This window comes from Montipora capricornis, chromosome 8, assembly GCF_036669925.1.
Source record: "Montipora capricornis isolate CH-2021 chromosome 8, ASM3666992v2, whole genome shotgun sequence".
NCBI classification, from domain to species: domain Eukaryota; kingdom Metazoa; phylum Cnidaria; class Anthozoa; order Scleractinia; family Acroporidae; genus Montipora; species Montipora capricornis.
In genome coordinates this window covers 52,618,005-52,628,004 of record NC_090890.1, presented here as the reverse complement: position 1 = coordinate 52,628,004, position 10,000 = coordinate 52,618,005, and the positions used below count along the sequence as shown (strand labels likewise).

Here is a 10,000-nt window from a genome sequence, read left to right as displayed (position 1 = left end):
GACCTTCCACTGAGAATTCCTTATAAGAAAACGTTGAGCTTGTTTCATAAAGACAAGGTAATTAGAAAGTGTGTGGTGTATTATTTAAAGAAGAACGTACCGAGTTCGTCTGAGTTGAGAAAGTGCTTATCTCTCGCTTTTGGAAAATAATATCATATTGCAGTAAGAATGTCTAGACCTAGACCGCAACTCAGATGTAACTAATCTTCGAGAGTAGGAGATTCTAATCGTCATTTTTATCTTATTACCCGCAGGACTGCTAAACACAAAAAATTCTCGTCAGTTCTATTGCGTAATCAAGATCAATCTGTTACTAAGCATTCAACAAAATTGAACCGACAAAATGAGAGTTATTGTCTAACAAGAGAAAAGCTATCGATTTCAGGAGACATTAAATCGAACCCAGGCCCTGTTGCTCATGGAACGTGTACACAAGCAGTATTGAGAAATCCTTCTATAGCACTGTTGCAGGCTCAATTTGCTCAGAAAGGATTGAAGACACTAGAATGTACCTCAGATGGTTCATGCTTCTTTTCTTCTGTTGCCCACCAGTTATACAATGATTCTTCCTATCACACGAACATGCATGCTGCTGGAGTTGAATACATCAGAAACAACTGTCAAAGATTTTTTGGACCCATTACAGAGCAATTGTGGGTGTGTTGCCACAGCGACACACATTGTGTTATGTACTTATTGTCCAAGCAGTTTCAGATGCATTAAATGTTGCAATACTTACAAATAAATCCATTGAGGGCTGGGCACCAGTAACTGTTATCAGTCCTATAAGCGGACAACAGGGAACTACTGTTATTTACATTGGACCTCTAGATGAAAGACACTGTTTCAGCAGTTCAGTTAGATTATTATAATGACAGTATTTCAGGTTATGAAATCAGCAGTGTTGACAATGTCAACAATTATTCAGAGATAATAATCGATTAGTAAACCATGGCCAAAGATGATGTAAGTGTCAGTAATTATTTCTACATAGCAGTGGTAAAAAGAGCTTATATGAGAGAATCTATCAAACGGAAGAGACAAAAATAAAGAGTTCAGGGAAAAGAAAAACAATGCAAAACACCAAAAAAGATCTGAAAATATTGAAGCAGCAAGGGAATATGAAAAGCAAACATTTCACAAGGGTAAAGTTTCCAATTCAGAACATATCAGAAAAGTAAACAGAAATGCACAGAACCATTTAAGGAAAGCTATGCAGAGCTCAAGGCTAAACCAAGATGAAATTTGTCAAGGTCAAGACTCTATTAGACATCCATGCCAAAAGTAATTCAGTCTTTTCGTGATAACATAACACATAGCCCTGAATATATATGCACTTGCTGCGATCACTTATGGTTTAGACCATCTGTCTCTAAGTACGCTTTCCTTTTGTCAGAACTGGCCGGCCAGACCCATCAGTTTGCAAAGAAAATGCAACATTTTGAAGGAACACTTGCATGATAACCCCTCACATTCTTCCGAGGATTGTATATCATCCTCGAAGAGTGTTAATTTCAAGGAGATGTAAAGTTAGTCCTTCCAAATGCATGCCTGGTGTGGCCGGTCAGTTCTGTCAAATGGAAAGCCCCCTACGTGTAACAGTATCAAATATAGTGATAAATATTCGCAGGGTTTGTTAGACAAATGCCGTATAACTGGCACAAAAAGTGTTAATAAATACTGAATGGATCTGCTCTACTTGCCTAACCCGATGACATCAATAATATGACCTGGCAACAAAAATCAGACCTTATTCAAAATTACCCTGTCATCTGTACTTTGAACACAAGGTACAGCTCTTTATAGAGGATGTTAAAGAGTAATCTTATGCCTATTGGAGAAATGGTAGAGTTATTTTCCAGGGTTGAATTTCAACAAAGCGGATCACACTTGAAAAGTTGAAAATTTACAGGCATATTTAAATCTAAATTTACAAGTTGTAAATTATAATTTCCTTTTTTTGTAAAATATATTTTACATGTTGTTGTTTCGTAAGTAAAATCTACATGATATTTCATCTTTTGTTGATTCTTTACATTTACTGGAAATGGGAATTTACAGGATCCTTTGGTAAAGTTACATTTAAACAAAACTTGTAAATAACATGGAAATAGTTTAAAGAAATTTACAGTATTTCTGTTTGTAAATTTCATGTAAATTGCTGGGAGCAGTCGTGGCTCAGATGGCTAGTGCGCGGCTTTCGGAACGAGAGGTCCCTGGTTCAATCCTCGGTGACTTCAACGTCTGTTTCGATTTTCCTCTGATCCGTGTAGCTATTGCTTTAAATCCCCTTAAAACGGAGCACTGACAGAGGGAGGGGGGTAAAGGGCGCACTGTCGGCTTCCATTGATGCCAGCCTCGTAGCTGAAGGAACTACCGACGTTAAATAAAGTGACTTTACCTTTTACCTTTTGACGAATCATGGCATAAGTAACGAGCCGCACGCGCTCTTAGCAACCAAAAAACGGCTGGGGCCTGGGTCCAGCTGAGAAGTCGGAGTAAACTCTGGTTTCTCAGCTGGATGCCCAGTTCCTGGCAACATTTCATTCCCATTGTATTCGATCCTTTAATCTATCATCGCAAATCGTTTGAGGCGTCAACTTTCACGGAATCATGTCATCATCTGAGGGCGTTAAGTTAATAATTAAAGGAACGGTATAAAATAGTAAGATGTACCTTGCCGCCAGCCCTTAAAATAGCGATGCGAAAAATCACTCTCCGCGTTCCAGTAACACAATTCTGACGATTCTGACGATATATTTTATATATGTCGGGAAGATTCAAGAGAATCAACAGTTCCACCGTTTCCTGAAAGTTCAGAACATTTTTTAAGTGAAGAAAGACTCTCAGGCAAGGCGTCCTTTCCACGGATTTTCTCACTTAAAGGAAAATACGTTCAATTTGATGTGGATTATAAAACTTTAGAATAGGTCAGGAATGAATCCACTACAACGTGATGAAAGCGTATTATTAGTTGTAGTAGTATTTTAATTCAGTAAAGCCTAGTTCCCTCTAGCGACATAACGATCATAATCATAATCATAAGCACGAACATAACGCTGTTATGTCGCTTATGTCTTCGTGGGAACGTCCAGACATAATCATAGGTGCCCTTATGATCAACAAAATCATGATCATGAGAAAATGATCGACCATAATCTTATGATTAAGATTTTTGCTTTGACTATGACTATGTCGCTATTCATTGCAGTGGGAACGCGAAAATCATAACGACATAATGAGAAACGTAATGACGCAACGGGGTCATTGTGTTTTGGCCAATTAAAGTTTAGGACCAGTACTTCCGGGTCGGTTCATTTTCAAGATGGCGGCCAGCTTCGAGGAAAAGCTTTACTTTTTTAGAGCAGCCGTCCCCACTAGAACATAAGAAGCTTATGTTTATGTTTATGATTATGATTATGCTTATGATCCTTATGTCGTCAGTGGGAACTAAGCTTAAAACCCCCCCTGCTTGCAAGCGGGATTCCTGAATAAAATTTTCAACTTTGAATATTGTTGCTTTGCTATATATTGGAGAAAAGCAAACAATTTTCATTTTGCTTGGAGCGACTATGGCAAAATGTAATTGCAACTAAAAGGTTTCCTTCCAGTGTACTCAACATGAGGTGTAATGACATGTTAAGTATGATATCTGTTAATATTGCTTCTTGCTGCTGTTAGAATTATTTTTGAACAACTGAAATACATTACTAAACTTTCAGAGACCTCTTGCATTGCTTTTTTTCGCCAGTCTTAATATATTTGCCTCTATGGATCTCTTGAATGGCAATTTTAACAACTTAATTTTGAAAACACAGCAGAAATCTTCTCAGTTTCTGTTGGATACGGACCCACGCGAAAACAGTATGTAACTATTTAGTTGGAAGAGAAAACCGTTTGGAAATTTATTGGTGTCTGTTTGCTCCATTTTTAAAATATTTCAACACATGAATTCAAACCAAGATGTTAATCCATTAGCCGGCCAAGCTCCATGAACGAATTTCTACTGAAACACTGTCACAGCAACCGAGTCTCGCGTTGACCTTGAAATTTCCTAAGATATTTCTTTGATAGCACCGTTGACTCAAAGGAGAATCTCGCTGGCATAGAAATGCACTATGCAGTCAAAACATTCGACGGTTTTACTGGCCTGAAAAAGAGTATTTTTTATCAAGGGAGATCTGATTTTAATATAAAAATTTGGTTTTATCAACGGAGTTGATAATGTAAATTGACGTTTCGAGCGTTGGCCCTTCGTCAGAGTAAATCGAAGAATTATGGGTTACGTGTAGTTTTTATAGTAGAATAGGAACTAGGCTATTGGTGGTAACATGGCAGCGTGAAAAATAGGAATATTTTAGTTAAATGAAAAGCGTTCGTTAATACCGTGAGGATTAAGGGTGCCGATTTGGAAGATGAATTTTTGTTCCAGATTCGTGCGGTTTTCCGTCGTACCATTGTAGGGAAAGGCCGCAGATAGCCATGTTTTTTTTTGGGGGGGTTAGGGGGTTTAAAATGACGAGCGACTGGCTTAAATTCATCTTTGTAATTCTTCTCAACATCGCCAAGGTGTTCGCGGAATCGGTCACCTAGTCGTCTAGCTGTCTCGCCAATGTATAATTTATTGCATAACGTACAGGTTATGCAATAAATGACATTTGCGGAGGTACATGTGAAACGATCGGTGATCTTAACAGATCGCTTAGTCCCGATATATTGCTAGTGTTAACAATAAAAAGACAAGTTTTGCATCGTGAGCGCGCGCATTTGAAAGTGCCGGGTTGCTCGTTAGTTTTGAGCGCGCTTCTAACTAAAAAGTTGCCAGCGTTTTTGTCGCGTTTGAATGAAATAAGTGGAGGTTGCGAATAGATTCTACCAGTCTCGGGATCATTTGGATTCTTATCTTTTTGTGACGTTTGTAGTGATGACTGTCGATCAAATTGTTGGGCGCGGTGATGGCCTGCTTTGACCTCAGAGACAGGATAGCCACGTTTTTCGAAGAACTGGCACATCTCCTCTGATTTGCTGGAAAAATTGGATTCATCACTACATAGACGTTAAAGACAAAGAAATTGAAAATAAGGAATGGAGTTCTTGGCATGTGATGGATGTGATGATAAATACAAGAAATAACTGTGAAAATCTGTAGGTTTGTAGTGAATACTGGTACAAAGCACGTTGCCACTAATAGAAACTTTGATATCTAGGAAAGCCAATAAAGTTTCCGAAATTTCCCAGGTATATTTAAGAGCCGGATGAAAAGATTTGACGGAGGTTATAAAGTGATCGAGTTCTTCTCTGCTGGATGAAATAGCGCCGATGGAATCGTCGATGCAGCGGTCGTAGAGTTCAGGTTTGGGGCTGTTGTACTGATTTAAAAAATTGGTGTTCAACATGTCCTACAAAAAGATTGGCATAGCTGGGTCCCATTCTTGTGCTCATCGCTACACCATTAATTTGTTTGTAATAGCTGCCGGCGAATGAAAAACAATTAAGCGTTAAAACTAGTTCGGCAAGGCGGAGGAGCGTTTCCGAGAGCTTGGTTCTTTGACAGTGCGTTGATCGAAAAAATTGTTTAAGTGCTTGAAGACCTTCGCTATTGGGAATGACTGTGTTAGTATACCCGATGGCAGACCTATTGAAGTCACATGGCAAGGCGTCGACCAATCAGACATTTATCGCCATTGAAAGCGTGTGTCACCTTGCTTTTTGCTTTTACGTTGGGCAAGGCCCCAAGAAGTCGAAGGACAGAATCTTCGAGAAACCGTCTCAGTAGTTGAAGTCAGAAGTTGACCAGTGAAGAACCAAACAATGAAAATCACTGGTTCTTAATAGCTGGAAGAATTGGAGATAGTCAGCCAGCAAATCGAAGGTCATAAATATCTTACATTGAGCTAAATGCGTTAAGGACAACATCATAAAGTGATCGTGTTTCCGAAGCTGTTCCTGAGCAGGAACGGACATTTCGCTGGCTAAACCGAAGAGGAAATATGCGCACTAAGGTGAAATGTTCGAAGCAATCATTCAAGGTCCATTCATGTCACACCATTTCACCTTTGTAGAAAGGGGTGAAAAGCTAAACTGCAGGATATACCTAGCCACTTATTTGTATGCGAATGGCGTTTATTGTTATATGCGTCGTAATTCAAGCGATGCTGCTACAACTTAAACAAAATTAAATTGGCATGTGCATTTTAGAGAGCGACTGATCCAAAATAGTACTACGTTTAAAGATTACGTGTTGTAATCAAAGGTGTCATGAAAAATGGTTTAAGCATTTACCTTGGTGTTAGAGGAGAGGACGTCGTTATTTCTTTGATCGTTGAAATAAGATAACCTACCGGTCAGTATAAAATGCAGACTACAGACTGCAGGTTCGAAATTGCAGATTGAGTTTAAAATGCAAACTAGGTACAAAATATAAACCGCAGAATGGGTCCAAACTGACTAATGTTTTGACTGCATAGTGCGTTTCTATGCCAGCGAGATTCTCTTTTGAGTTAACGGTGCTACCAGGGAAATATCTTAGGAAATTTTGAAGGTCAACGCGAGTCTCGGTTGCTGTGACACTGTTTGAGTGGAAATTCGCTCGAGGAGCTTGGCCGGCTAATGGATTAACATCTTGGTTTGAATTCATGTGTTGAAAATATTTTAACAATGGAGCAAAAAACACACCAATAAAGTTCCAAACGGTTTCCTCTTCTAACTAAGGCCCCGTTCACACGTATCCGCATATTTTTGAATCCGTAACTTTTTGTTCCCAGATTCAAAAATATTTCCATCCACACATGGCGTATTCAAATCGAATTTGCCCGTCCACACGAATGCGAAACGTATCCGGATTCTCTCTAGTGCTCAGGACTCTTCAAGGAAAGAGAGGTAACAGAGCATGCACCAGAGAAGTATCAGAAAAGTGAACAGAAAAGCACAGAACCATTTTCTTATGATTATGATTATGGCTTTGACTATGACTATGTCGCTTTTCTTTGCAGTGGGAACGCGAAAATCATAACGACATAATGAGAAACATAATGACGCAACGGGGTCATTGTGTTTTGGCCAATTAAAGTCTAGGACCAATACTTTCGGGTCGGTTCATTTTCAAGATGGCGGCCAGCTTCGAGGACAAGTTTTCCTTTTTTAGAGCGGCCGTCCCCACTAGAACATGAGAAGGTTATGTTTATGTTTATGATTATGATTATGTTTATGTTCCTTATGTCGCCAGTGGGAACTAAGCTTAAAACCCCCCGTGCTTGCAAGTGGTATTCCTGAATAAAATTTTCAACATTGAATATTGTTGCTTTGCTATACATTGGAGAAAAGCAAACAATTTTCATTTTGCTTGGCGCGACTATGGCAAAATGTAATTGCAACTAAAAGGTTTCCTTCTAGTGTACCCAACATGAGGTGTAATGACATGTTAAGTATGATATCTGTTAATATTGCTTCTTGCTGCTGTTAGAATTATTTTTGAACAACTGAAATACATTACTAAATTTTCATAGACCTCTTGCATTGCTTTTTTTCGCCAGTCTTAATATATTTGCCTCTATGGATCTCTTGAATGGCAATTTTAACAACTTAATTTTGAAAAAAAAACAGAAATCTTCGCAGTTTCTGTTGGATACGGACCCACGCGAAAACAGTATGTAACTATTTAGTTGGAAGAGAAAACCGTTTGGAAATTTATTGGTGTCTGTTTGCTCCATTTTTAAAATATTTCAACACATGAATTCAAACCAAGATGTTAATCCATTAGCCGGCCAAGCTCCATGAACGAATTTCCACTGAAACACTATCACAGCAACCGAGTCTCACGTTGACCTTGAAATTTCCTAAGATATTTCCCTGATAGCACCGTTGACTCAAAGGAGAATCTCGCTGGCATAGAAATGCACTATGCAGTCAAAACATTCGACGGTTTTACTGGCCTGAAAAAGAGTATTTTTTATCAAGGGAGATCTGATTTTAATATAAAAATTTGGTTTTATCAACGGAGTTGATAATGTAAATTGACGTTTCGAGCGTTGGCCCTTCGTCAGAGCAAATCGAAGAATTATGGGTTACGTGTAGTTTTTATAGTAGAATAGGAACTAGGCTATTGGTGGTAACATGGCAGCGTGAAAAATAGGAATATTTTAGTTAAATGAAAAGCGTTCGTTAATAGCATGAGGATTAAGGGTGCCGATTTGGAAGATGAATTTTTGTTCCAGATTCGTGCGGTTTTCCGTCGTACCATTGTAGGGAAAGGCCGCAGATAGCCATGTTTTTTTTTGGAGTGGTTGGGGAGATTAAAATGACGAGCGACTGGCTAAGATGCATGTTTGTCATTCTTATCAACATGGCGAAGGTGTTGGCGGAGTCGGTCACCTAGTCGCCTACCTGTCTCGCCAATGTATAATGTATTGCATAACGTACAGGTGATGCAATAAATGACATTTGCAGAGGTACGTGTGAAACGATCGGTGATCTTAACAGATCGCTTAGTCCCGATATCTTGCTAGTGTTAACAATGAAGAGACAAGTTTTGCATCATGAGCGCGCGCATTTGAAAGTGCCGGGTTGCTCGTTAGTTTTGAGCGCGCTTCTAACTAAAAAGTTGCCTACGTTTTTGTCGCGTTTGAATGAAATAAGTGGAGGTTGCGAATAGATTCTACCAGTCTCGGTATCATTTTGGAGTAATTTAAAATGATTCAGAAAGATACTTTTGACTGCGTGATTATGAGGATGGAAAGTGAGAGTGAATGGAATTCCGTCATTCTTATCTTTTTGTGACGTTTGTAGTGATGACTGTTGATCAAATTGTTGGGCGCGATGATGGCCTGCTTTGACCAAGAGACAGGATAGCCACGTTTTTCGAAGAACTGGCACATCTCCTCTGATTTGCCGGAAAAATTGGAGTCATCACTACATAGACGTTGAAGTCAAAGAAATTGAGAATAATTAATGCAGTTCTTGACATGTGATGGATGTGATGATGAATACAACAAATAACTGTGAGAATCTGTAGGTTTGTAGTAAACACTGGTACAAAGCACGTTGCTACTAATAGAAACTTTAATATCTAGGAAAGCCAATAAAGTTTCCGAAATTTCCCAGGTATATTTAAGAGCCAGATGAAAAGAATTGACGGAGGTTATAAAGTGATCGAGTTCTTCCCTGCTGGATGAAATAGCGCCGATGCAATCGTCGATGCAGCGGCCGTAGAATTCAGGTTTGGGGCCGTTGTACTGATTTAAAAAATTGGTGTTCAACATGTCCTACAAAAAGATTGGCATAGCTAGGTCCCATTTTTGTGCCCATCGCTACACCATTAATTTGTTTGTAATAGCTGCCGGCGAATGAAAAACAATTAAGCGTTAAAACTAGTTCGCCAAGACGGAGGAGTGTTTCCGAGCTTGGTTCTTTGACAGTGAGTTGATCGAAAAAGTGTTTAAGTGCTTGAAGACCTTCGCTATTGGAAATGACTGTGTTGGTATACCCGATGGCAGCCCTATTGAAGTCACATGGCAAGGCGTCGACCAATCAGACATTTATCGCCATTGAAAGCGTGTGTCACCTTGCTTTTTGCTTTTACGTTGGGCAAGGCCCCAAGAAGTCGAAGGACAGAATCTTCGAGAAACCGTCTCAGTAATTGAAGTCAGAAGTTGACCAGTGAAGAACCAAACAATGAAGATCACTGATTATTAATAGCTGGAAGAATTGGAGATAGTCAGCCAGCAAATCGAAAGTCATAAATATCTTACATTGAGCTAAATGCGTTAAGGACAACATCATAAAGTGATCGTGTTTCCGAAGCTGTTCCTGAGCAGGAACTGACATTTCGCTGGCTAAACCGAAGAGGAAATATGCTCACTAATGTGAAATGTTCGAAGCAATTATTCAAGGTCCATTCATGTCACACCATTTCACCTTTGTAGAAAGGGGGGGAAAGCTAAACTGCAGGATATACCCAGCCACTTACTTGTATGCGAATTGCGTTTATTGTTATATGCGTCGT

At 39.3% G+C, this 10,000-nt stretch overlaps 1 protein-coding gene across 1 annotated transcript in view; it reads right to left on the bottom strand.

The window, feature by feature from the left end:
- LOC138013505 (uncharacterized) overlaps positions 1-6,415 on the bottom strand; it is a 50,726-nt gene extending 44,311 nt beyond the window's left edge. The window contains exon 1 of the mRNA XM_068860593.1: positions 6,283-6,415. The gene's annotated coding sequence lies outside the window, so the exon portion shown is untranslated. The remainder of the gene's footprint in view (positions 1-6,282) is intronic.
- Between the last annotated feature and the right edge of the window lie 3,585 nt (positions 6,416-10,000).